Genomic DNA, 25,044 nt, shown 5'->3' with positions numbered 1-25,044 from the left:
CCTTTAAATGGACGAAAGGCAGCCAAAAGAACAGTGATTTTTCAAAATAAGAGTCACTTCCGGATTGGATTTCCTCAGGTTTTCGCCTGCAAAATCAGTTCTGTTATACTCACAGACAATATTTTGACAGTTTTGGAAACTTTAGAGTGTTTTCTACCCTACTCTGTCAATTATATGCATATTCTAGTATCTGGACCTGAGAAATAGGCAGCTTACGTTGGGAATGTTATTTTTCCAAACATAACAATTCTGCCCCCTAGCTTTTAACTGTTAAGATTAAAAACTAGGTATGTTCATAAATGTTTAATATTGTGATTATTTCTATGAATTGCGTGCCCTCCAATTTCACTGGATGTTGTCGACAGGTGTCCCGCTGATGGGACGCCTAGCCCTAAGAAGTTTTTGACACTGACGGTCTCAGATTACACTGTCATAGTAGTACACCTGAGTTTTTCCTCTACCTCTCTCAATATTCACAGAACAGTTTCAGTGAAGGTTAAGGTTGGTAGGCAGGGTATATCACATGTTGCAACAATGGAAGGGTGTTAACCTGTTATGGCTGAAGGGGCAGCATTGAGTAACCTGGAAAGAGGTGGCCATTTCAAACGGCCTCCTACTCAATTCTTGCTCGTACAATATGCATATTATCATTACTATTGGATAGAAAACACTCTCTAGTTTCTTAAACCGTTTGAATTATTTCTCTAAGTGAACCAGAACTCTTTCTGCAGCCCATTTCCTATCCGGAAGTGAGATTTCCAAAAGCCAGGTCTTTTTTCAAGAGCTTGTCTATAAAATGTCACTTGGGACTATAGAAACACGTCATACACCTTCCCTTGGGTGTCATGCGGAAGTGAGAGCAGAAATGACTTGAATATCTCGTTCTGGGATTGAATACATCCTCTTGGAGTGAGAGGTCCGACATTTTTTTTTTTTCGAAGGCGCGAAGTTGGACCTGGAATTGCCTCCTGGAAAACCGTCGTTATAGGTGAATATGATCTCCGGCTTCGATTTTATTTGATACATGTCACAATATCATCCTAAAGTATGTTTTTTCAATATAGTTTAATTATATTATTGAAATTTATTCGGGACTTTAGACGTGATGCGTTGGAAGAATTTGTTCAAGAAGGAGAGGTTAGCGCCGCACAGCCAGTGTGCTTGCTAATTCAAGAGGGAAATAGTTCGTTCTGGATCCAAACAAAGACGGTTCTGGACAATGGACCCCTTTACAACATTCTGATGGAAGATCAACAAAGATAAGGACCCAATTTGGGATGCTATTTCATACATCTGTCGAACTGTGCTATCGCTACCGATTACTTGGAATCAATGCTGTTGTGTGTTAGCTATTGCAGTAAGCTAATATAACGATATATTGTGTTTTCGCTGTAAAACACTTAAAAAATCGGAAATATTGTCTGTATTCACAAGATCTTTGTCTTTCATTTTGCCATACACCATATATTTTTCTGAAATGTTTTATGATGAGTAATTAGGTAGTTGACGTTGGTGTCTGTATTTACTCTGGCTACTCCCGTGCTATTTCTGACTGTAGCTATGATGGTAGCATCAATGTAAAACTGATTTATAGCTCAAATATGCACATTTTTCGAACAAAACAGATTTATTGTGTAACATGTTATAGGACTGTCATCTGAGGAAGTTGTTTCTAGGTTTGTTTGGTTGGATCTTGGTTAGTTAGGTAGGCTTTGTGCATGCTACCTGTCCTGTGAAAAATGTCTGTCCTCTTTTGTATTTGGTGGTGAACTAACATAAATATACGTGGTGTTTTTGCTGTAAAACATTTTAAAAATCGGACAGGTTGGCTGGATTCACAAGATGTTTATCTTTCAAATGCTGTATTGGCCATTATTGCGGCACTAGTTTGGCTGTAACGCACACTGTATGTCTAGTAACGTTAATTTTAAAAATCTAACTCAGCGGTTGCATTAATAACTAATGCATCTTTCATTTGATGTCCAACCTGTATTTTTTTGTCAAGTTTACGATTATTTATTGATTAGACTAGGTGCCTTTCCAAGATGGCGCCGGCCAGAATGCATGACCTGTTGCTTCTAATCACATTGTATAACCACGATTTGTGCTGCTAAATATGCACATTTTCGAACAAAACCTATATGGCTTGTGTAATATGATGTCTGTGGGTGAAACAGAGTTCTGTTTCACCCACAGACATAATTCAAACGGTTTTAGAAACTAGAGTGTTTTCTATCCAATAGTAAGAATAATATGCATATTGTACGAGCAAGAATTGAGTACGAGGCCGAACAGGACTGTCATCTGAAGAATTCTGAGATGGTTAGTGGAAAACTTATTTGGATTTCAGCGGTTGCATTAGTTATTAATGCTGAGTTAGATTTTTAAAATTAACGTTACTAGACATACAGTGTGCGTTACAGCCAGACTAGTGCCGCAATAATGGCGGACAAATACGTTTACATTTTTCCACATAAATACAGAATAACATCATAAATAGCTCTTACTTTTGGACGAGCTTCCATTAGAATCTTGGCGAAGTGGTCCTTTGTCCAAAATAATTGTTGCTTGGTTGTAAAACGTCGTGTTCAACTTCGGAAGTAGCAGCTAACATTAGCTATATGGCCACAGCATGCCCAAATCCTCAAACTCAATACTAAGGAAATTCCGAAAATAGCAATATACTCGCATAAACTGATATAATTCGGTTTAACATAACTTTGTTATGATGTTTCAAACGCGTATATCGAATTAAATTACAGACGGATATATCTAAGGTCGATAACTGAGCGTTTCAAAATGCCATCCTGAGGTCTTGCTTTGCGTAATGGCGAGCGTTGAAAAGAGGTCCTCTCGCTCCTTGGCCTTTTATAAACTCTGGGGACTACGTAGAAAGTCCATTCCACTTCTCATTGGTTACTGACATCCAGGGGAAGGCGGGTGCAGTTCATGTCGACCCATAGGATACATACAGAGCTTTAAACTGATCTGAGAGCAGAGCCTAGTTTTCAGACCTTCGCAGTTCCTGTCATGGATTTCGCTGCAGAAAGAGTTCTGTTTCACCCACAGACATAATTCAAACGGTTTTAGAAACTAGAGAGTGTTTTCTATCCAATAATAAGAATAATATGCATATTGTACGAGCAAGAATTGAGTACGAGGCCGAACAGGACTGTCATCTGAAGAATTCTGAGAAGGTTAGTGGAAAATTATTTTATTTTGGTGGTGAATACGATATGGCTATGTTTGGCTGGAATCAATGCTGTTGTCTGGTTTTCTATTGTGGTAAGCTAATATAACAATATATTGTGTTTTCGCTGTAAAACACTTAGAAAATCTGAAATATTGTCTTGATTCACAAGATCTGTGTCTTTCATCTGCTGCACGCTGTGTATTTTTAAGAAATGTTTTATGATGAGTAATTAGCTAATACACGATGGTCTCTGTAGTTATTCTAGTCATTTTAGTGAGAGTTGTGATGCGGGCTGCAATTGTGAACTATGATTTATACATGAAATATGCACATTTTTCGAACAAAACCTATGCTATACAATAAATATGTTATCAGACTGTCATCTGATGAGTTTGTTTCTTGGTTAGTGGCTATTTATATCTTTATTTGGTCGAATTTGTGATAGCTACTGATGCAGTAAGAAAATGGTGGAGTTTGGGAGTGGTGTCTTTTGCTAACGTGGTTAGCTAATAGATTTACATATTTTGTCTTCCCTGTAAAACATTTTAAAAATCAGAAATGATGGCTTTATTCACAAGATCTGTATCTTTCATTTGGTGTCTTGGACTTGTGATTTCATGAACATTTTATTATATGATATCCCTGTGGCTTTAGGCTAGGCTATGCTAGTCAGCTTTTTTGATGGGGGTGCTCCCGGATCCGGGTTTGTGAGGCGTTAGAGGTTAAGCTCCATTACAGTTCGTAAAAACATGCCAAACAATGTTTTCAATCATTCCTTAGGGTGTTTTTTATCATAAATATGCAGTAATAATACAACCGCACAATAGCGTTTCCATTACAGAGGAAAAGGAACAACTGGTGCGCCCGTGTTCCCGAGAGGTAACCATCCCATTTTCCTCGTGCGAGCCACCTAATCAAACTGGTCTTATTTGACTCCCTTTCTCAATAGAAGTCTGCAATCAACTTCTAAAGACTGTTGACATCTGCTGGAAGCCTTGGGAGGTGCAATTTGACCCCACAGACACTTGATATTAGATAGACGCTGAATTGTAAACTACAAAACTCCAATTTCCCACTTTCTGGTAGAATTTTTTTCTCAGGTTTTCGCCTGCTATATGAGTTCTGTTTTACTCACAGACATTATTTTAACAGTTTTGGAAACTTTAGAGTGTTTTCTATCCAAATCTACACACATCATGCATATCATAGCTTCTGGACCTGAGTAACAGGCAGTTTACTCTGGGCATGCTTTTCATCCAAACTTCCCAATGCTGCCCCCTATCCCAAACAGGCTAGCTGAGAAGCAACATTGATTCCCAAATGTGGCTTAGACAGTAGTCTGCTGGTGATTTATGAACCAGCGCCTGGAGATGCAGAGGGGACTTTCAAATCCACATAATCTACTCTATTCAGCCAATGCAGTTTGATTGATATTTCCTGGATACAGACAGCAACCTCCAGCCAAGGTATTCAACTGACTTGTTTAGCTGAAGTAGCGAGTCACACAAAAGTAATGACAAACTACCACCCAGAGATCCATTCTAATGCAAATTAGAGTTATTTAAAAAAATAACACTATGCTTTCTATTCCTCTGTGAACCTCAAGAACCCAGTTCTTGTTTAGTTTCTTCATCCATGTGCATCCAATGCCTATTCAGACTACACTCCCAGGTTTCAACCAATACCTCAAGGTACCTTCAATAATTATGCCTTTCATTTACATGCAGAGCCTGATACCTGATATCGTAGCTTTGGAAAAGCTCTGCTACAACCCACTTCCAATACCCCCAGAACATGTTCTCTGTCTCTGTGCCTGGCGCCACTGAGTTGACATTTCAGCCCTTTGATGAGGAAACCCTTGGCCGTCCACAGTGTGTCCTCCATAACAACACTGTTGCTAACAAGAAGTCTGAGGGGGAGGGATACGGCTTCACCCAACTCAAGGTTTTTCAATCTGAGGGTAAATGTCTTCCAATTTCATATTTCATTTGAAGAATGACAAAATTGATTAAACCGGGCACATCAATCTGCCATATTCTCTAGAATATACAATACACTCTAACTGATTGCTGTTTACCAAAATATTCACTGGTTCTTCATTTTTGTGAAATGTTGCCTGTTATACATGTTGCTATCACAGATGATGACATTGATTTAAGAGTATGATGGTACGCCGTCGATGAGACGGGGAGACAGGAGACAAAGAGCTGTGAGACATGGGTTTGATCCTAGACACATGAAAAGTGGGATGTGTACGGAGGGTACGGAGCAACAGATGATGAACAGCAGAGGGGCAAATGATCTTGATAAACCGGGGGGAAAGTTTGCGGGACTCCACCCAGAGGAGCATATCTCGGGTGGACTGCCACACCCTCTGCCCAGGACGATACTGGAGAGCCGGGGTCTGGTGGCGGTCTGCTTGTCGTCGATATCTGGAGGTGGTTTTTAGAAGAGCCGACCGGGCTCTCTTCCAGGTACGACGACAGGGGAGGACAAACATCTGGGCTGAGGGAATGCCGACCCAGGGAACACTCAAAGAGTGAGAGACCCATGGCAGAGCAAGGAAGGGTGTTGTGGCCATATTCGACCAACATGAGTTGCTGGCTCCAGGTGGTGGGGTTGGCGGAGACCAGGCAGCGGAGAGTCATCTCCAGGTCTCGGTTGGCTCGCTCCGACTGGCCCGTTGGACTGGGGGTGGAACCCGGAGGACAGGCTGGTCGACAACCCAATGAGTGTGCAGAACACTTTCCATAACCGGTATGAGAACTGAGGACCCTGGTCGGAGACCATGTCCACTGGGAGTCCATGGATCCGGAAAGCATGCTGCACCATGAGCTGGGACATCTCTTTGGCAGAGGGTAGCTTGGGGAGAGGAATGAAGTGGGCGGCTTTGAAAACCGGTCCACTACTGTCAGGATGGCAGTGTTGCCATCAGACTGGGAGAGACCCGTGATGAATTCCAGGGAGATGTGAGACCAGGAACGGTGAGGAACAGGCAGAGGTTGAAGGAGACCAGCTGGAGCTTGCCGGTGAGTCTTGTTCTGCAGATCGTGCATGTGGCGACAAATGCGGAGCTGTCAGGAACCATGGTAGGCCACCCAAAAAATTTCTCACGATTCCCCACATCGTAGTTCCTCTCCGTGGCAATGGGAGAAGAAGGCGAAGGGATGTAACTTGAGGTCAAAGGCAGAATGCTGGGACAGGACAGCCTCACACCGATATCCGAAGCATTGCCCTCCACCACGAACTGGCGGGACAGGTCAGGATGAACCAAGATGGAAGCTGTGGGGAAACGGTTTTTGAGATCCTGGAACGACAGGTAAGCAACTGGGGTCCACGTGAACAGAACCTTTGGAGAGGTGAGTGCAGCCAGGGGGAAAGCCAGGGTGCTGTAACCCCGGATAAAGCGGTGATAAAAGTTGGGGAATCCCAGGAAACGTTGTTGCACTCTGGACTTAGGCTGGGGACAATCCACCACTGCTCTCACCTTCCTGGGATCCATCTGTACACCGTCTGCAGCAAGGATATAACCCAGGAATGGGGTGATGGAGCGATGGAATTTGCACTTCTCTGCTTTCACCAATATCTAGTTCTCCAGGAGGCGTTGGAGCACATGTTCTTGGGCGGAGCGGGAGAAAACGAGGATGTCGTCGAGGTAGACATAGGCAAACCTGTTCAACATGTCGCGGAGAACATCATTCACCAGAGCCTGGAACATAGCAGGGGCGTTAGTAAGGCCACATGGCTTGACCAGATACTCGTAGTGACCGCTGGCCATGTTGAAGGCAGTCTTCCACTAGTCCCCTTCCCGCATCCGCACAAGGTGGTAGGCATTCCGTGGCACCCTGGAGCAGCTTGAAGGCCAAGGAGATGAGTGGTAATGGGTAGCGGTTCTTCACCGGGATGTTGTTGAGGCCCCGGTAGTCGACGCACGGGTTCAGGGTTTTGTCCGTCTTCTACACAAAGGAGAACCCTGTGCCGGTGGGGGAGGCAGTAGGATGGATGAACCCTGCAGCTAGGGAGTCCTCAATGTAGGTCGCCATAGGCTTGGTCTCCGGACCCGACAGAGAGTACAGTCATCCCCGGAGCAGAGTGGTGCTTGGGAGAAGTTCGATCCTGCAGTCATAGGGTGGGTGCGGCGGAAACAAAGTGGCCCGGGCCTTACTGAACACCCCCCGGAGGACCTGGTACTCCGCAGGAATGGCAGAGAGCCCAGGGGCAACTTCCGAGCCCCCAGGAAGACGTTCCGGGGCAGGCTGAGCTGACTTCAGGCAATGAGCGTTGCAGAACGGGCTCCAGACCATGATGGCACCAGCAGACCAATCAATAAGGGGATTGTGTCACTGGAGCAAAGAGATTCCCAAGTTTTCACTTTTGTAAAAATAGCATGCCCAATCTCAACTCCCTTCTACTCATCACCAGAATATAAGATATGCATATTATTAGTAGATCTGGATAGAGAACACTCTGAAGTTTCTAAAACTGTTTGAATCATATCTTTAAGTATAACAGAACTTATGTAGCAGGCAAAACCCTGAGGACTAACCATTATTTTTTATTTTTTTTATGTCACTGTCTGTTCAATGAGATTTCATTGGGAAGCCAGATTTCTAATCACTCTGTTCTCAGTTCCTACTGCTTCCACTGGATGTCACCAGTCTTAGGAAATAGGTTGAGGTTATTCATTTGTGCAATGAAGAAGAAGGCCATCAGGAATTAGAGTAACGTCATGTGTACTGTTTGAGAGTTGCGCAAGACTAAAGAAAGTAGCGTTAGTTTGTTTATCTCCTGTATTGAAAACAGATAAACCCGTCTTCAATTTGATCAATTATTAACGTTTACAAATACCTTAAGTTGTATTACAAAAGTACTTTGAAATGTTTTGGCAAAGTTTAGAGGTAATTTTTGAGATAATTTGTAGTGACTTTGCTCAAATTGGAAGCTGTTTTTTTCTGGATCAACCACGCCAAATAAATGGACAATTTGGATATATATGGACGGAATTAATCGAAGAAAAGGACCATTTGTGATGTTTATTGGACATATTGGAGTGCCAACAAAAGAATCTCGTCAAAGGTAATGCATGATTTATATTTTATATCTGCGTTTTTGAAATATGCTACTCTCTCTTTGTTGACATTGTGCTATCATCAGATAATAGCATCTATGCTTCGCCGAAAAGCCTTTTTGAAATCTGACATGTTGGCTGGATTCACAACGAGTGTAGCTTTAATTTGGTATCTTACATGTGTGATTTAATGAAAGTTTGATTTTATATAATTTTTTGAATTTGGCGCTCTACATTTTCCCTGGCTATTGGCCAAGTGGGACGCTACCGTCCCGCTATCCCAGAGAGGTTAATGAACAGGAATTGGATAGTCTCGCTGTGGTTCCCTTAAATTAAGTTGATGGGGGTGATATTGTGGGTGACCCGGCCTATAGAGCCCCCTCTCATTGGCCCCAGAGTCGATGAGTACCCTTAGAGATTGACTGGTTCCCCCACAGCAAGATAGCATGAAAAGGAGTGAGAGGAAAGGTTTTCAGTATGGCCCACCAGAGTAATCGCTCCTACTGGTGAGCCTGGTCTTTTAGTGGACAGGTGGCCACGAAATGACCAGTAGTCGTGCAGTAGAGGCAACTGTTTGTGTGAAGCCTGTATAGCTGTTCGGCTGGGCACAGCCTAGCTATGCCTAGTTGCATCGGCTAGGGAAGAGGTGAATTGGCAGATTTCCGAGACTCTCGTGGGAGCTCGGGTAGCCTCGGTTTCTCTCGGTAACGAAGCAGTCGGGGACTTCCGGGATGTCTCGGTGAGGTGGAAGCCTTGGGCAGGCGAGTGAAATCGAACCTCCTCTTCCTCCTTCGCTCCCGTAGTCGCCCATCGATCCAAATGGTCAAGGCGATGAGTGAGTCGAGATCCGTTGGTTGTTCCCGGGCTGCAAGCTTGTCCTTTACTTCCTCCGATACTCCGTGCAGGAACATGTCGAACAGTGCTTCCGTGTTCCAGGCACTCTCAGCTGCCAATGTGTGGAAATCCACTGCATAGTCTGCCACACTGCGGGAGTCTTGCCGAAGCTGGAGCATATTCCGGGCAGAATTTCTTCCGGACAATGGAGTATTGAAAACGTTATTCACCTCCACCACAAACCCCTCCATACTGAAGCATACGGCCAACTGTTGTTCCAATACTGCCGTAGCCCAGGCGAGAGTCCTCCCGGACATCAAAGTGATGAAGTGATGAGGTACTCTATCTTAGAGCAGTTTGAGGGGAAGGAGGAGGGCTGCAGCTCGATGATGAAGCATCACTGAGCGAGAAACGCCTGACAGGTGCCCGACTCTCAATTGAAGCATTCCGAGGGAGGTTCCCGGGAAATTGGGGTGACCGGGGAAGCGGCGTTGGTATCAGCCATGTTACTGAGGGGTTGTTATCATTGTGGTATGCTGCCTAACAGACAACCTGTGGAATTGCTCCAGCAATGGGGTCAACGCTCGGTCATGGATGTCGGGCAAGGTCTGGAACCCTTCCACAAGACACGAAGCAACTCCTCGTGCCTTCCAATGGTGGCTCCTTAGGAGGAGATGCCATTGCGGAGCTAGTCTGAGTCTGCTGGATCAGTCATGGCCAGTTCGTACTGTCACGTTTCAGGAGAAGACCCAGATGCAGACAGTGTCAAAGTTACAAAAGTTTATTTCTAGAACAGGGAGCAGGAAAAACGACAGGTCAAGGGCAGACAGAGGTCAGTAATCCAGATCAGAGTCCAAAAAGAAACTGAACGGCAGGCAGTCTCAGGGTCAGGGCAGGCAAAGATCAATAATCCAGGGTGGTGTGACAATAGTACAGAACTGAAGGCAGGTTCAAGGTCAGGGCAGGCAGAATGGTCAAAACCAGGAAAACTAGAAAACAGGAACTAGTAGGCTGGTAGGCTTGACGAACAAAACAAAATGGCAACAGACAAACAGAGAACACAGGTATAAATACACTGGGGATAATGGGGAAGATGGGCGACACCTGGAGGGGGGTGGAGACAAGCCCAAAGACAGGTGAAACAGGTCATGGTGTGACAATTTGAGTCACTATGTGTAGGTAATCCTGTTTTACACAGCTTTTTTTAGGGTTAGGCATCCAGTCAATGGGGATGTTGTAAATCATACAGCGCCTTGTGTCACCATCGCAGATTTTAGAGAAACAAAAAATGTCAGTACATATAAGTGTCTTATATCGGCTGAAAGCTTAAATTCTTGTTAATATAACTGCACTGTCCAATTTACAGTAGCGATTACTGCAGAAAAATGCCATGGTATTGTTTGAGGAGAGCTCCTAACAACAAAACACTTTTTTTCACCGCGATAGGTTTGATAAATCCCCCTCTGAAGGTGAAATGTGTACATACATTCTGAAATATTGCTCTTATTTATCATCCAAAGGGTCCCAGAGATAACATGAAGTGTCGTTTGTTAGATAAAATAATTGTTCATATCATATAAAGGTCCATATAGCACGCATGATCGATTTTGTATTTCCACTCATTCAATTTACAAAGAAAGGAACCTGTGAAATTCTCACCCTAAACGTTGTTTCAACCATTCAAATTAAGTTTGTATGTATTCTTCAGAGATCCTAGAACGTAACGAGACTTCACTATATCAGTAGGGGTGTAGTATATACTATAGGACACCATATTTGGTCAGAGAGCGACGCCTTCATGGCACCCCGATGACGCGGGCGGTCTTCATTTGATTGACTGTAACTTTGTTAAATAAGCACCAATCGGGGTCAAACGAAGCTAGCTAGATAGCCAATGAGCTGGGCTTTACTGAAGCATCATATTGAAGTGATAAGGACGCAGTGCATGACAAGGTGTGAGCTGGGCTCAGATAGAAGATCAACAACAGCTCACCTCGTTTATGTAATCTAAAACAAATACATTGCTGAACGGTACCCTACTGAGTGATGGATGGGGTAGAGCAGAGCAACACTATTTTTTAGAAACGCTGCACATCTAGTGTTCATCATAAAGCTATGTGTAAACCTTTCACATTTGATGACATAGTTAGGTAAGAGATTATTGGTTTCAGTGGTGTCGTGGACGGAGAAGATTACAGCGGAATCCTTTCTCCCCTGTAACCTCAGTGTTCCTCCTCTCAGCACAGCGAGCAAGACCAAACAGCACAGTCCCGCCCCAGAAGACGCTATCTGAGAGGTTGAAGTCTGCGGCCATTTAAAGCAGATGCTGTGTTAATTAGCTGAGCCCTCCCCTTGGTGCCTCATAAAGTACATGTTCTCCAGATACCAGCATTACTCCAGGTCAACAAGAGCTCCACTTAACAGCTGTGAAGAACAACATTTCTGACACTGTCCCCTCCTCTGCTGCTAATTGAGCCACGTGAGAAATATGAAATATTTTCAGCAGCTGAATTATCATGGGGGCAGAGTTTAAGCAGACATACTGTAGCTACTGATCAGTGGAGGCTGCTGATGGGAGGACGAATCATAATAATGGCTGGAACAGAGCAAACGGAATGGCGTCAAACCATGTGTTTGATACCATTCCACTGATTCCGCTCCAGCCATTACCACAAGCCTGTCCTCCTCAATCACGGTGACACCAACCACCTGTGCTAATGATGTCTGGTTCCTCAGCCTCAAACTGATTGACAATGTGTTTCAGAAGGTGGGCTGTGGGTAAAGTGGGTTGTCAACAAGACCCATTTACTGATGTAACTGTTCTAAACTCCTGACACACACCGGCTGGTTCTAATGTATCCTAAACTGTTACTTGCCTGAAAAGTGCCCCTGACATTTAGCACAATGCAGCTCTGTAATATACTGGAGACAGAACGGTGGGCTGAATAAAAGTAACGAAATAGGAGAGCCATTTGATAAAGGCACTAAAGGTTCAGAATTTATGTTGACACTGTCATTGGGTGAGGACTTGTCAAAGGAGCATGTAATCATGTGCTGTTCAACACTCACTGACAACACTTACAGTATGTTGAGTAATACAACATAATACATTAGGAAATTCACTATTTTGTTTACCTTATCTGCCTGGGAATAGAAGTACAAGATCAGAAAATACACGTTACAAGATAACTGAAGCTCTGCTAATGAGTAAGTTATCCATAAAAAGTAGAAGTAAACTAAAAAGAAAACAACAGTTCATATATATTGTATGATGCTCACTCAACCGTGAGCCACATAGGAATTGCAATTTAGGTGACGGACATATATAGAAGCAATAGGTTTCCATAACAAAGAGCCTGGGAGCTGAAAATCCAAATCCTGGTTGGATTTTTGCCTGGCATATCAATTCTGTTATAGTCTCAGATATTATTTTAACAGTTATAGAAACTTCAGAGTGTTTTATATCCAATGCTACCAATTATATGCATATCCTGGCATATCTGGGCCTGAGTAACAGGTAGTTTACTTTGGGCACGTCAGTCAGGGTGAAATTCAGGAAACTAGACTCTAGCCCTAGCCCTAACAAGTTTTAAAACATCACACTGATCTAGTGTATACATGTTTCTGCAATGATCTACAGCTGCTTGACGGTCAAAATGCTATGATCTTATCATACCAGCGTATAGAAATACCATGAACCCTTTTTTTTTATCAAGGACATAATATATTCACATAACAAAGTTGGCTATATATTATTGTTTATTATGAAGCCTCAAAATGTTTGTGTGCAAGTATATCCAACCACATCAATGGCATCCTTGTATATATCGCTCAAGGCTGTCTTTGACATTTTATGAAACTTACAAATCCTTTCTATCCTGTCAGCCACTCAATAACGAAAGGCCACCAAGGTAACCCTCGGGACCCAATACTTACACAGCATCATTAATAAAGATTTGGTCATTCTTCAAAGAACCAGAGAGAGGAGAGAGAAAGAGAAAGGGGGGAAACATTGTTTAAATAAGAGTGAGAGTCGCTGCCTTGTCAATTCACATTGTCAGGATGTCGGTGAAAAGCCCAGCCCCTACCGATCACACTTGACATTGGGCCAGCTCACATAAATCCCGCTCTCTGCGAGGGACAAAGAAATATAACCTTTGTAATTTCAGTCATTAAACGGCCTCGTACTCTATTCTTGCTCGTACAATATGCATATTATTATTACTATTGGATAGAAAACACTCTAGTTTCTAAAACCGTTTGAATTTTGTCTGTGAGTAAAACAGAACTCATTTGGCAGCACACTTTCTGACCATGAAGTGGAAAGTCTGAAAATGATGCTCTGTTCAAGGGCCTGCCTATAAATGGGCATGATACGATGAGTATACATGCACGTCATACACCTTCCCCTAGATGTCAAGAGGATGTGAGAGAAGAAATTAAGTGTTTATCTTGGTCTGAGGTGGAATATATCCTCTTGGCAAGACGAGTCATCCATTTCCTGTTTTCTGGAGAGTGCGCAGATGGACCTGGAATTGCCTTTTGAAAAGCCGTCGTTATAGGCGACTACTATCTCCGGCTTTGATTTTATTTGATACATGTCACAATATCATCGTAAAGTATGTTTTTTCAATATAGTTTTATTAGATTTTTTACATTTATTCGGGACGTTAGGCGTGTGGCGTTGTGTGCCTTTTTTCAGAAAGGAGAGCTTCGCGCCACTTAGCCAGTGTGCTTGCTAATTCAAGAGGGAAAAACGATGTTCTAAATCCAAACAACGACTGTTCTGGACAAAGGACCCCTTGTCCAACATTCTGCTGGAAGATCAAGAGAGTAAGAGACATTTTATGATGCTATTTCATATATCTGTCCAACTGTATACTAGTAGTTTTGCGCCTCGGTTTTGGCCACTCTCTCGCTATAACATAAGCCTTATGTCGTAATGAAGATATTTTTAGAATTCTAATACTGCGATTGCATTAAGAACTAATGGATCTATCATTTCCTATACAACATGTATTTTTTTGTAATGTTTATGAATAGCTATTTGGTCAGAATAGGTCAGTCTAATAGAAATATCCGCACATTCTGGGAAAAGGAAGCTACGTTAGCATAATGGATAACCACTGATTTCAGCTCTAAATATGCACATTTTCGAACAAAACATAAGTGTATGTATAACCTGATGTTATTGGACTGTCATCTGAGGAAGATTTATGAAGGTTAGTGAAAATTGATATCTTTTGCTGGTTTATTCGCTAACGCTAACGTGCCTTGATGAATGAATGCGGTTGTGTGTAGGCTATTGTAGTAAGCTAACATAATGCTATATTGTGTTTTCGCTGTAAAACACTTAAAAAATCTGAAATATTGGCTTGATTCACAAGATGTGTATCTTTCATTTGCTGTATTGGACTTGTTAATGTGTGAAAGTAAAAATACACTACTCAAAAAAATAAAGGGAACACTTAAACAACACAATGTAACACCAAGTCAATCACACTTCTGTGAAATCAAACTGTCCACTTAGGAAGCAACACTGATTGACAATACATTTCACATGGTGTTGTGCAAATGGAATAGACAAAAGGTGGAAATTATAGGCAATTAGCAAGACACCCCCAAAAAAGGAGTGATTCTGCAGGTGGTGACCACAGACCACTTCTCAGTTCCTATGCTTCCTGGCTGATGTTTTGGTCACTTTTGAATGCTGGCGGTGCTCTCACTCTAGTGGTAGCATGAGACGGAGTCTACAACCCATACAAGTGGCTCAGGTAGTGCAGTTCATCCAGCAGTTCATCCAGCTACCTCCGCCTTTGCACATTTGTGGCCTGCTGGAGGTCATTTTGCAGGGCGCTGGCAGTGCACCTCCTTGCACAAAGGCGGAGGTAGCGGTCCTGCTGCTGGGTTGTTGCCCTCCTACGGCCTCCTCCACGTCTCCTGATATACTGGCCTGTCTCCTGGTAGCGCCTCCATGCTCTGGACACTACGCTGACAGACACAGCAAACCTTTTTGCCACAGCTCGCATTGATGTGCCATCCTGGATGAACTGCACTACCTGAGCCACTTGTGTGGGTTGTAGACTCCGTCTCATGCTACCACTAGAGTGAGAGCACCGCCAGCATTCAAAAGTGACCAAAACATCAGCCAGGAAGCATAGGAACTGAGAAGTGGTCTGTGGTCACCACCTGCAGAATCACTCCTTTTTTGGGGGTGTCTTGCTAATTGCCTATAATTTCCACCTTTTGTCTATTCCATTTGCACAACACCATGTGAAATTTATTGTCAATCAGTGTTGCTTCCTAAGTGGACAGTTTGATTTCACAGAAGTGTGATTGACTTTGAGTTACATTGTGTTGTTTAAGTGTTCCCTTTATTTTTTTGAGCAGTGTATTTCAACAACAAAAAAATTTGAATTTCGCGCTCTTCCTTTTCAGTGTAATGTGGGAGGAGTTCCGCTAGCGGAACGCCTCGGCCAGACAGGTTAACAAGTCCAATACAGCATATGAAAGATAAACATCTTGTGAATCCAGCCAACATGTCCGATTTTTAAAATGTTTTACAGCGAAAACAGCACGTATATTTATGTTAGCTCACCACCAAATACAAAAAAGGACAGACATTTTTCACAGCACAGGTAGCATGCACAAAGCCAACCTAACTAACGAAGAACCAACCAAACTAACCAAGAAACAACTTCATCAGATGACAGTCTTATAACATGTTATACAATAAATCCATGTTTTGTTTGAAAAATTTGCATATGAGGTATAAATCAGTTTTACATTGCAGCTACCATCACAACTACTGTCACAAATAGGACCGAAGCAGCCAGTGTAATTACAGACACCAACGTCAAATACCGAAATACTCATCCTAAAACTTTTCTGAAAAATCAATGGTGTATAGCAAATTAAAGACAAACATCTTGTAAATCCAGCCAATATTTCAGATTTTTTAAAGTGTTTTACAGCAAACACAATATAGCATTATATTAGCTTACTACAATAGCCTACCACACTACCGCATTCATTCATCAAGGCACATTAGCGATAGCAATAGGCACGTTAGCGATAGCGAATAAACCAGCAAAAGATATATAATTTTTGACTAATCTTGATAAGCTTCATCAGATGACAGTCCTATAACATTAGGTTATACATACACTTATGTTTTGTTCGAAAATGTGCATATTTAGAGCTGAAATCAGTGGTTATACATTGTGCTAACGTAGCAGCTTTTTCCCAGAATGTGCGGATATTTTTATGGCACTCAACTATTCTGACCAAATAACTATACATAAACGTTACAAAAAAATACATGTTGTATAGGAAATGATAGATACACTAGTTCTTAATGCAATCGCCGTGTTAGAATTCTAAAAATAACTTCATTACGACATCCAGCTTAGGTATAGCGAGAGAGTACCCAAAATCTGGGCGCAAACGACTATTTCACATGTTCGACAGATATATGAAATAGCATCATAAAATGGGTCCTACTTTTGATGATCTTTCATCAGAATGTTGTACAAGGGGTCCTTTGTCGGGAACAATCGTTGTTTGGATTTAGAATGTCCTCTTCTCCAGTCAATTAGCACGGAAAGCTAGCAAAGTAGCGCAAAGCTCTCCTTCCTGAACAAAGGCACACAACGCAACACGCCTAACGTCCCAAATAAATTTCAATAATCTAATAAAACTATATTGAAAAAACATACTTTACGATGATATTGTCCCATGTATCAAATAAAATCAAAGCCGGAGATATTAGTCATCTATAACGTCAGCTTATCAGAAGGCAAAACCAGGTCCCTTGACGCGCTCTCCAGAAAACAGGAAACTGGTGACACGTCATGCCGAGAGCTTTTATTCGACCCCAGATCAAGTTATACACTCCATTTCTTCTCTCACTGCCTGTCGACATCTAGTGGAAGACGTATGAAGTGCATCTATACAAATAAATATCAAGGACATTTATAGGCAGGGCCTAGAACAGAGCATTGATTTCAGATTTTCCACTTCCTGTCAGGAAGTTTGCTGCAAAATGAGTTCTGTTTTACTCACAGATATAATTCAAACGGTTTTAGAAACTAGAGAGTGTTTTCTATCCAATAGTAATAATATGCATATTGTACGAGCAAGAATTGAGTACGAGGCCGTTTGAAATGGGCACCTTTTATCCGGCTACTCAATACTGCCCCTGCAGCCCAAACAGGTTAACCTGCTTGACTTATTGCTAAGAGACGGTGAAACTCCCTCACCCCCAGCTAGCAGGATACAGTGGGATGATGAAGCACGAGCGGCTGGTACCCTAGCTGGCCTCTCTCTGTGTGATACAACATTTATATTGCCTCTGCCGATTTTCAAAATGGCTCACGGTAAAATATAATTAGAGGTACTGTGAATCAGGGGATAGAGTCTTTCAATGTAATGCACACCATCCCACCACATTTTCCCCTTTATGCTCATTTACTTACCATGATAAAATAGGTAGCCAGGCATACAGAGAGACACAAATACTCAGACTTCCTCAGCCCCAGTGAGAAATGTAGTGTAAAAGCACTTGACCTTGACTACCCTTAAGGCCCGCACAGAATGTATGATTTTAGCCATCTTATGCCACGATGTTGCCTTCCCATACAAAATGTCCACATCGTGGAACAATTATGAAGTTATAAGCGATTGTTGGACGTCTTGGCTCGTTCAGTGTGACAGGGTCTACATCGGATGATTTTAAGTAACACTACGTGCGGGCGTAGGAAAGGTTTTGGCAATGTCAGATGTGTAGTGTGGCTGGTGTTACGAGCCAATCCCGGTAACTGACCAATACGAACACAGTCGGCACTGAGTACGCACCCAATTATATGACTATTATGAATAGTCACATTCATATAATAGTTTGTTTTAAACAGTTACATGCTTTGCAAGAAACTATTTCCGTAATTCGCTTGTTTACATGACATATTAAATCAGGGTTCATGATCGGATTTTCATAAATGCACTAATTCGGCGATCAAATTAAACATTCAACAACAGTGACCATGTTGTTTTTGGGAACCTAATTCAGACATATAAAGTTTACGCGACCTATTTCTAAGATGCATACTTTTTACAAACTCACTTGGGAGGCTTGTGTTGCTGGTACTGGCACATGTGCAGATCAAATACAATGCTGCAGTTGATGTAGCCTACGTCGGCTGACATAGCCTCGCAAGCCAATCGCAGAATGTGACAACAGAACTGAAGCAAATCATACAATCTGGCCAGGTTGATATCAATATTTTAATTTGTTAACATCACACAGTTTGACATGTTATAATCGGAAAAGACTGAATCCAACATACAGAGTGGGAAGGCCTTTTCGGTGATGTGGGGAAACCAGCTGGTTTTGTCTCAAGGGTGAAAGTGCATCCATGGAAATGCCTTGCAAGCCACTGATCCATCTATGACTCACATATAGCCTATATTGAGGGAGTTACAAGCTAAACAAAATATTATTTTTCTCATCAGAATTAAGTCAACTTGTCCTCAACCAAGCAGTGTAGATTTAGTCAAGACAACAAATCCATACCAGAACAACTGATCAATCAGTGCACTGCTATACACACTGTAATCTTCTTAGAACAACTGGATGACTGATTTGGCTGTAGTGAAGGCCTTTTGGGCTATTCACTAATCTTACATTACAATTTTGATATAATACAATTTTAATATAATGTAAACACTTTAAAATGTGTTTTATTTATTGTTTATTTTCTTTTTAAATGCTGTTCTGTGTGAAGGTAAATATTTTTTTTCATCTATCTACACTGAAAAAATACAAACGCAACAATTTCAAAGAGTTACAGTTCATATAAGGAAATCAGTCAATTAAAATGAATTCATTAGGCCCTAATCTATGGATTTCACATGACTGGGATTACAGATATGCATCTGTTGGTCACAGATACAGTACCTTAAAAAAAGATAGGGGCTTGGATAAGAAAACCAGTCAGTATCTGGTGTGACCACCATTTACCCCATGCAGCTCGACACATCTCCTTCAATTGATCAGGCTATTGATTGTTGCCTGTGGAATGTTGTCCCACTCTTCAATGCTATGCGAAGTTGCTGGATATTGGATCTGTACACAATTCTTTGGAAGCTGAAAATGTCCCAGTTCTTCCATGGTCTGCATACTCACCAGACATGTCACCCGTGGATAATGTTTGGGATGCTCTGGGTCGACATGTACGACAGAGTGTTCCAGTTCCCGCTAATATCCAGCAACTTCGCACAGCATTGAAGAGTGGGACAACATTCCACAGGCCACAATCAACAGCCTGATCAACTCTATGCGAAGAGATGTGTTGCGCTGCATGAGGTAAATGGTGGTCACACCAGATACTGACTGGTTTTCTGATCCATGCCCCTACTTTTTTGTTTGTTTTTGTATCTGTGAAATCCATAGATTAGGTCCTAACAAATGTATTTCAACTGACTGATTTCCTTAAATAAACTGGAACTCAATCAAATCTTAGAAATTGTTGCATGTTGCATTTTATATTTTTGTTCAGTATATATAAAACACAGAAAAATCACGTTTTGGTCCCACCCGTGGATGGGACACCGATCCCGAAGAAGTTTTAAATTCAACACTCATCATTCCCAAATGTAACTGCACCCTCAAGAATCAATGTATGGTATAACTCAAAGAGCCTTGCCAATCATGCCAATGCAGGCCAAAAGGTGATGGCAACTGAGTTAGATCCAGTCATATTCTCTTCAGTAAGAGACAATTATTTAAATTCTACATACTTAAATATCTTCATAATTGTCCTTAATTGCCTGAGTGGGAGATCATAGGGACTTCATCTGGAAGCGAAAGGTTGACCATGGCCCTCAGCTAAGGGCTTATTGGCAGATAATAATGCGGTAGTACCAGTGTCAGGCTCATAAGCTGCTCCTTACCTCTATGGTGGTCCACTTAGTGCCAAGGCCCATGATGAGGGACCCTCAAGGCTCATGATGATGGAGGGAAGTGGGGTGGGGTGGGATGGTGATCAGAAGTGGACAGGGGCTATGGTGCACTAGGGGAATTTGAATGATAAATCATATTACCCAAAACGTATAAAGGCATTGTTGTCCAAGGCTGTTTTTAGAGCCTGTGTTAGTTACGGCAGAAACACATTAAATCAGTCTAATTAATAAAAGGTGCTTTTTGCCTTTTGGGATCATTTTGAAGCCGAACATTCTTTAAGGTACACTTTTTCTAATTAGCGTAGAAGCTGTTGTGTCATTTGCTGTATAAATAATTGTCTCGTATTGTCTTGGAATTAAGGTAGTGTGGATCTAGGCTTGAGAGTTGGCTAAATGAGGCCCCCTCAGCAGTGTGTACTTGTGGGTGCTGTCACATTTCCATGGTTGCCTGCCCTTCGTTTGCACAGTATATGTGCTGGTGAGGTGATGCTGGCTATATCAAGCAACATGCATTACCTGCCCGTCTTTCTAGCCATTATTTTCCTGTTTTTGTGGGTTGTAAATTTACTTGTTACATAATTGTTGCTGAATACATTTATTTGAAAAGAAAAGCAATGGACATTCAAACTCTTGCTTGCACAAAGCACATCTTCCCATTAGTTTTACGACTGTGCAAATCTCTGTTATGACCGCAATTCTGATGACCGTTGCTACCCTCACTGTTCTTTATGGGTTGAATAATGATAAGAGGCCTACTGTCACAAAATACATAGGGTCCAAAACCAGTTCCTCACACTTCCTAATCAAGACAACCACATGTCCCATCTTTTTCAGTGAGGGAAAGATTGTCAACATATTACGGAAATGTAATATCCGCTTGATAAATCGTTGTTAGTTTCAGGTGCTTAATCACTGAAATGAAAGACAGCAGCAATATGTTTCCCTTCCAGCATTCTGCTAATTTGGGAAGAGATAATGAATTCTCATTTCATCTGGGGTGCTGGAAACAACCTTCACTTTATTTGGAGTAAATGGCTTCTGTAAAATGGCCTTATTTATTATCACCATAACAGCAATGGTATTATTGATAAGTGAATATAGCAGCGCACACAAAGAAAAGTGATTGTATTTAATGTTAACATAAGACACCATTCAATATTGTTTCTATATTTAATCCCTAAAAATGTAAATTCATATAGGCAAGCTAATTGCATTTTGGCATTTGTCACAAAAAAAACATATATATATATATGTATATATATTGTTTTTGAAGTATTGTTACCATGGCAATATTGTGTGTAGGTTAAATATTGAGGGCTGTAGGAGCAGACCCTGAGCCGTTTCCTGTGTTAAGCCTCTTTGTTCAATCATTCCTTGTTGGCTCTGTAAGAGTCATGTGGTGAGTGTTAAGCAGGGGCTGAGAGTAGGGTCATCTTTGAGAGAATTCAAATCAAATTTTATTCGTCACATACACATGGTTAGCAGATGTTAATGCGAGTGTAGCGAAATGCTTGTGCTTCTAGTTCCGACAATGCAGTAATAACCAACGAGTAATCTAAACTAACAATTTCACCACAACTACCTTATACACACAAGTGTAAAGGGATGAAGAATATGTACATAAAAATATAGGAATAAGTGATGGTACAGAACGGCATAGGCAAGATGCAGTAGATGGTATAGAGTACAGTATATACATATGAGATGAGTAATGTAGGGTATGTAAACATTATTTTAAGTGGCATTGTTTAAAGTGGCTATTGATAAATTTTTTACATGCATTTTTTCATTATTAAAGTGGCTGGAGTTGAGTCAGTGTGTTGGCAGCAGCCACTCGATGTTAGTGGTGGCTGTTTAACAGTCTGATTGTCTTGAGATAGAAGCTGTTTTTCAGTCTCTCGGTCCCTGCTTTGATGCACCTGTACTGACCTCGCCTTCTGGATGATAGCGGGGTGAACAGGCAGTGGCTCGGGTGGTTGATGTCCTTGATGATCTTTATGGCCTTCCTGTGACATTGGGTGGTGTAGGTGTCCTGGAGGGCAGGTAGTTTGCCCCCGGTGATGCGTTGTGCAGACCTCACTACCCTCTGGAGAGCCTTGCGGTTGTGGGCGGAGCAGTTAACGTACCAGGCGGTGAAACAGCCTGACAGGATGCTCTCGATTGTGCATCTGTAAGTGCTTTTGGTGACAAGCCGAATTTCTTAAGCCTCCTGAGGTTGAAGAGGTGCTGCTGCGCCTTCTTCACCACGCTGTCTGTGTGGGTGGACCAATTCAGTTTGTCCGTGATGTGTACGCCGAGGAGCTTAAAACGTACTACCCTCTCCTACTGTCCCATCGATGTGGATAGGGGGGTGCTCCCTCTGCTGTTTCCTGAAGACCACGATAATCTCTTTTGTTTTTGTTGACGTTGAGTGTGAGGTTATTTTCCTGACACCACACTCCGAGGGCCCTCACCTCCTCCCTGTAGGCCGTCTCGTCGTTGTTGGTAATCAAGCCTACCACTGTATTGTCGTCTGCAAACTTGATGATTGAGTTGGAGGTGTGCATGGCCACGCAGTCGTGGGTGAACAGGGAGTATAGGAGAGGGCTCAGAACGCACCCTTGTGGGGCCCCAGTGTTGAGGATCAGTGGGGTGGAGATGTTGTTACCTACCTTCACCACCTGTGGGCGGCCCGTCAGGAAGTCCAGTGTCCAGTTGCACAGGGCGGGGTCGAGACCCAGGGTTTTGAGCTTGATGACGAGTTTGGAGGGTACTATGGTGTTAAATGCTGAGCTGTTGTCGATGAACAGCATTCTCACACAGGTATTTCTCTTGTCCAGATGGGTTAGGGCAGTGTGGTTGCGATTGCGATTGCGTCGTCTGTGGACCTATTGGGGCGGTAAGCAAATTGGAGTGGGTCTAGGGTGTCAGGTAGGGTGGAAGTAATATGGTCCTTGACTAGTCTCTCAAAGCACTTCATGATGACGGAAGTGAGTGCTACAGGGCGGTAGTCGTTTAGCTCAGTTACCTTAGCTTTCATGGGAACAGGAACAATGGTGGCCCTCTTGAAGCATGTGGGAACAGCAGACTGGGATAAGGATTGATTGAATATGTCCGTAAACACATCAGCCAGCTGGTCTGCGCATGCTCTGAGGACGCAGCTGGGGATGCCGTCTGGGCCTGCAACCTTGCGAGGGTTAACCTTTTCTCAATAGGGGGTGCTGTTTGCACTTTGTAATAATTTCGTTCCAAATTAAACTGCCTCGTACTCAATTCTTGCTCGTACAATATACATATTATTACTATTGGATAGAAACACTCTCTAGTTTCTAAAACCGTTTGAATTATATCTGTGAGTAAAACAGAACTCGAGTTGGAGCAATTTTCCTATGAGGAAGTGAGAAATCTGAAATCTGCAGGCTGTTCTGAGGTCGGTTTATTAATTTGCATGTCTTCTATTGGTTGAGATGCACTGCATATGCCTTCCCCTGGATGTCAGCGAATAGTGAGAATTGAAATGGAGTTGCTAGGCAGATCTGAGGCCTTATAAATGGGCTGGCAACGTGGGGTCCTCCCTTTCTTCTCTTCGCCATGACGCAAGACAGACCTCAGGATGGCGTTCTAGAAAGCTCCCGTTATAGCCCTTAGATATATCCGGCTCTGATTTTATTCAATATAGGTGTTAAAGACATCATAATGTTGTTATTTTAAACCGAGTTATATAAGTTTATATCAGTATATTGCGATTTTCGGGTATTTATTTGTGCTGCGTTCTAGGGAGTTGGGCACATCTGGCCCACATGGCTAATGTTTACTGCTAATTCCAACGTTGAAGGCGACAATATACAACCGAGCAACGATTCTTTTGGAAAAAGGACAACTTGCCCAAGATTCTGATGGGAGCTCATCAAAAAGTAAGAACTATTTATGATGTTAATTCGTTGTTCTGTTGAAAAATGTAAAACTCATATTCCGCCATTAAGTTCGGTGCAGTCTCCCTTTAACGCACGCTGTATGTCGTAGTAACTTCTTGCGAATATAGGGGGTGCTGTTTCGACTTAGCATAAATTCATCTCCAGATTAAACTGCCTAGTACTCAATTCTTGCTCGTACAATATGCATATTTTTATTATTATTGGATAGAAACCACTCTCTAGTTTCTATAGCTGTTGGAATTATGTCTCTGAGTGAAACAGAACTCCTTCTACAGCACTTTTCATGACAGGGAGTGGGATTTCAGAAATCTTGGCCCCTGTTCCCAGGTCAGTTGTAATGTCCCTGTAAATGCTATGGGGAAACAAACACTGCCTACGTCTTCCTCTAGATGTCAGTAAGTGGTGACGCTTTGAATGGAGTCGATTGCGCAATCAGGGCCTGTATAAAAGACCAATGACCGGAAGTAGCTTTCTTTTCGTCTCTGCGCCTGACGCACGATGGATTTCGGACTTGCCTCCTTCCAAGCTGTTGTTTAGCCAGTAATATTTCTCCGGTCATGTTTTTACTCGTTATAGGTCTAGGATCAGCGTGGCGCTAGCGGCACACCCCCCCCCCCCCACTGAAAAACCAGTGCCGCGAAATTCAAAAAAAATATTTTTTTTTAATATTTAACTTTCACACATTAAAGTCCAATACAGCTAATGAAAGACACAGATCTTGTGAATCCAGTCAACATGTTTTTTTTTTTTAAATGTTTTACAGGGAAGACACAATATGTAAAGATGTACATCTATTACCTAAAAACACATTAGCATAATCCACCATCTTTTATTTGTCCACCAACACCAGTAGCCATCACCAATTCGGCTAAACTAAGATATTTATAGCCCCTAACCAACAAAAAAACTCATCAGATGACAGTCTGATAACATATTTATGGTATGGGATAGGTTTTGTTAGAAAAAAGTGCATATTTCAGGTAGATGGCATAGGTTACAATTGCACCCACCGTCACAAATGGAATAGAAAAACTACTTAGAGCAACGTGTTTACCTACTTACTAATCATCAAACAT

This window comes from Salvelinus fontinalis, chromosome 6 (genome assembly GCF_029448725.1).
Source record: "Salvelinus fontinalis isolate EN_2023a chromosome 6, ASM2944872v1, whole genome shotgun sequence".
Taxonomy (NCBI): domain Eukaryota; kingdom Metazoa; phylum Chordata; class Actinopteri; order Salmoniformes; family Salmonidae; genus Salvelinus; species Salvelinus fontinalis.
Note: the sequence above shows the minus strand (reverse complement) of the source record.